This window comes from Octopus sinensis, linkage group LG6 (genome assembly GCF_006345805.1).
Source record: "Octopus sinensis linkage group LG6, ASM634580v1, whole genome shotgun sequence".
NCBI classification, from domain to species: Eukaryota; Metazoa; Mollusca; class Cephalopoda; order Octopoda; family Octopodidae; genus Octopus; species Octopus sinensis.
The window spans coordinates 31,082,381-31,087,254 of NC_043002.1; the positions used below are offsets into that span (position 1 = coordinate 31,082,381).

The 4,874-nt window shown below is 32.5% G+C and overlaps 1 long non-coding RNA gene across 1 annotated transcript in view; it reads right to left on the minus strand.

The window, feature by feature from the left end:
- Nucleotides 1-293: 293 nt before the first annotated feature.
- The window catches only part of LOC118763720, a 21,043-nt gene continuing 16,462 nt past the window's right edge, over nucleotides 294-4,874 (minus strand). The window contains exon 3 of the long non-coding RNA XR_004999473.1: nucleotides 294-306. This is a non-coding gene — a long non-coding RNA (uncharacterized LOC118763720). The remainder of the gene's footprint in view (nucleotides 307-4,874) is intronic.

Here is a 4,874-nt window from a genome sequence, read left to right on the forward strand (position 1 = left end):
ATTAGAATTCGAATTTTTGTAAAAATGATTTGGTAAATAACAAACGAAAATGTCATTAACGACTTAGTCTTTGGCGCCTTGTTGTTGATAGACCTTGGATATATATATAGTAGCTTCATTTAGTACTTGACCATTCACCATGACGCAGTTAAAGTCAAGTGGCAACAAGAACCTACGCCGTTCAACTGCAGCTAAGAAAATTGACCACTTCAGCAGTCCACTATCATTATTCTCTCTCTCTCTCTGACACAGAAACACACACGCACACACACACACACACACACACCACACACACACACACACACACTATAATATATTATATTTTTTTGTACTTGTTTCAGTCATTTGACTGCGGCCATGCTGGAGCACCGCCTTTAGAGTGGTGAAAGAGTACAGCAGGGATCACCACCTCCTGCCGGAGCCTCGTGGAGCTTTTAGGTGTTTTTTTTTGCTCAATAAACACACACACACGCCCGTCTGGGAATCGAAACCGCGATCCTCCGACCGCAAGTCCGCTGCCCTAACCACTAGGCCATTGCGCCTAGTGTTATATATTATATATATATATATATATATATATATATATATATATATACTCACACTCACACACGAATACGCATCTCTCCCGCTACACCGGAACTGATTCATTTGTTGTTATGAGATCTCTTTGTCTGAGGTGGTATTATTCGTTATAAACACATTCTGTAGGAAGCCATACATATATCAAAACCATAAGTTGGTCTACTACTCGGATGCTTTTGTTCAATTGAAAGACGACCTGGTGTTTAATGTTTAACAAGAACAAGAACAACAACAACAACAACAACAACAATATCCACAACAACAACTGAAATAGTGATTATAAATAGATACATATCAGAATTGGATCAGGAAACAAACATGAGAACAACGACATTAACAACAACAATAAATGCAGTAAGATCAGAAATGACAAGGAAAAAAATGATAACGGTGTATTGGCCAATGAGATATAACGTACACGACTTTTTGAATGGCAACTGTGTTTGGAAACATAGCTATAATAATAAAAACAATAATAATAACAATAATGATAATGATGATGATGAAGATGATGAGGAGGATAATAATAATATTAATAATAATAATAATAACAATAATAATAATAATAATAATAATAATGATAATAATAATAATAATGAAAATGATGATGATGATGATGATATGATGATGATGATGATATGAGACGATGATGATATAATAACAACAACAACAACAACAATATATAATAATAATATAATATAATAATAATAATAATAATAATAATAATAAAAAATAATAATAATAATGATAATAATAATAATATCAAAACATGAAAACAAGAAAGCATCATACTCAGTCACAAAACAGGCAAGGAATATCTAAGTGAATTCCGAATACAACCAATTTCGGAATTAGAGATAGACTACAAGAAACAAGCACAGAAAAAGCTAGGCGCATGAAAACCCGTGCCAAAACTGCGGCCTTAGATATTCTGGATATAATGGCAATAAAAACCTCTCTACGGCAAATACCCAAAGAGAGCGAATAATGCAGATATCGACAAAGCCCTGACCCATCAATGGCTAATGGCCCCTGGCTTAAAATCTGAAACAGAGGGTTTATCATAGCAGCTCAAGATCAATCATGCCTACCAACAAGAAACTACCAGGCCAACATATTAAAGATCAGAAGCAGTCCAACGTGTCCTGTATGCAAGCAACAAATGAAACCTTTGATCATGTGGTCTCCAAGTGCAGTCTTCTAGCGCCTACAGAGTATCTCAACAGGCACGATAGAACTGCACAATATATTCACTGGGTAATCTGTAAAACCTGGATTTGCCCCATGAAAAAAACTGGTGGGAACACAAACCACCCCCAGTGCTTGAAATGACCACATCTCACTCCTCTGGAACTTCACCATTCAAACTGACAGGAAGATAGATGCAAATAGGCCAGACATCATATTGAAAGACTTCAAACAAAGAACATGCCTCCTCATTGATATGACTGTCCCAATCGATATAAACGTATCTGTCAGGACCTACCAAAAAACTGAGCCAATATAAAGATCTTGAATAGAAAATCAGCAAAATGTGGAAGCTGAAGACTAAAACAATACCTGTTGTCATAGTGCCCTGGGAATGATAGCAAGGGGCTGATAGCTACCTAACTCAGATACCAGGAAACCCAAAAATGGCAGAAGTTTCAAAAGATAGTGCTCATGGGAACTGCTCATATCCTACGCAAAATACTCTCTATGTAACCTCAAGGTTTAAAACAACCATAATTTTCGGTTTAAAGAGGAAGGGAAAAAAAAAAACCTTTTTTTTTTTTTTTTAAAACATTCATTAGTACAACATCCCCACCCCCCAAAAATATGGCACACTAGGCATAACAACAACATGAACTTCCAACCCTGTTGTCTCTTGAGGTCTCTGGGTGAGACTTGGAGCCAACTTGTACAAATATAAAGCAAAAGTCAAACATAGAATAATAATAATAATAATGATAAGGAAAATTATAATAATAATAATAATATTATTATTATTATTATTAATAATAGTAGTAATGATAATGATGATGATAATGATAATAATAATAATAATAATAATAATGATAATAGTAATAATATTAATGATGGTGATGATGATGATGACGAATGATGATGATGATGATGATGATGATGATGATGATGATGATGATGATAGTGGTGGTGCTGGTGATGATGATGATGATGATGATGATGATGATGATGATGATGGTGATGATGATGAAAACAATAATAATAATAATAAACGAAACCGATGAGAAGTCGAATAATAATGATGACAATAACAATAATATAAATAAAAAAACAATAACAATAACAATAGTGAAGATAGTGACTGTGACAAAAGGAGAAAAAAAAATATCAGCGAAACTAAGCTTCACATCTATGATGGTGACTGGAAGAAAAATTATAATCACTAATCTACTACAATGCTATAATAACTAGAGTCACAACAGAAACAAAACGAAAGATTTAATGAAAAGCAGCAACGAAACAGGATCAACGACAATAAAAACGCTACAAACACCACCATCGTCACAACGATTACCATCAGCATCACAAGCACCACCAACAACACCAATACCATCAGCTGCAGCAGCAGTAGCATCAGCAACATCGTAAGCATCATCACTGAAGTCATAATCTTCATAAAAAAAACACAACATAGTGAAGCATTCATATTGGAACAGCATTAAAACGAAGTGTAAGACTTAAAAATGATACTAGCAGCAGCTTGAAAAAAAAAGAAATATAAAAAAGAACAATATGAACGACAGCATAAGAAGAACGACGACGAGAAGAAGAAGAACAACAACAATATAAGAGAACAATTAGGACTCTACTTAAGAGATAACAGCAGCAAAAACAAAACCCATACAATGTTGAAAATAAATCACGGTATGAAAGAGAGAAAGAAGCAGAAACGGCCGATAGAAGCTCTAATAATGGTAAGGAAATTGATAGGAACCGTGGTTGATGTTGACAAATATACATAGATACATATATATACATATATACATGCATATAATATTTATATATATATATATATATATATATATATATATCCACATACATATATATATATATTATATATATATAATATATATATATATACATGTCTATATATATATATATATATATGATGTATATATTTATAAGAGAGTTAATGTGTTTATGAATATGTATGTACATATATGTGTGTGTATGTAAATAATGTGTATAACTACATATATTTATTCATCTACATCTACATCTACACATATATGCACGTATATATATATGCATACACATACAGAGACGTATAAATATATATGCTTATATATGTATATATACACGTATCTCCATGTATGTAAGACTATTCCGGTATTTGTGAGTAATATATATATATATATATATATATATATATATATATATATATACGCACTTGATTGAATGTATTTGTGTGTTTGCACGTTTAAATGTGTACATTGATTATCACTTACTTATCATTATAAGGACAGCATATCCGCGCGATGAAAGTAACACATTAACAGAGATTTATGCATACCTAGAAGGACTTGTCGTATTATATATACATATATAAATGTTGCATGCACATACATACATACATACATACATACATACATACATATATATATATATATAATATATATATATATATATAGAGAGAGAGAGAGAGAGAGAGAGAGAGAGAGAGAGAGAGATTGAATAATATACATACAGAAACACACGCACATACACATATAAATATCTATATATACATATATATACTTACATATATATATATGCATTTATGTACATATATACATAAATGTACATAAGTGTAATAAATACGTAGAAATAAAGATTATTCACACAAACCCACAACGAACCAGGACTGAGTTGAAAGATATATGCTAGGAAATAGCAACCAATTTAAAAAGAATGACACGGTAAACACCCCACCACACGCACTTACACACAAGTATATATATATATATATATAATGTATATATATATATATATACTATATATATATACTCCTCTACATTCGATAAAAGTCGATCTAAATGCATTCTAGTTCCTTGAGAAAATTTTATTGAGGAGATATAAATGTTTTGCTACGCTGTATAGTAAATCAGTCACCTAGGTCGCTTAGCAGGTTTTTACTTTGCGTGATACAATAATGTAGCGTACGTCATCGTAAAATAACTTCTCCCTTTTACGACGGCAGTACGTTCAACAAACACGGTGCATTCGCGCACGGTATTTCGGAGCGGAGGTATTTTGCTATGTTGAACCTCGTCAGTCAGAAGTATCCG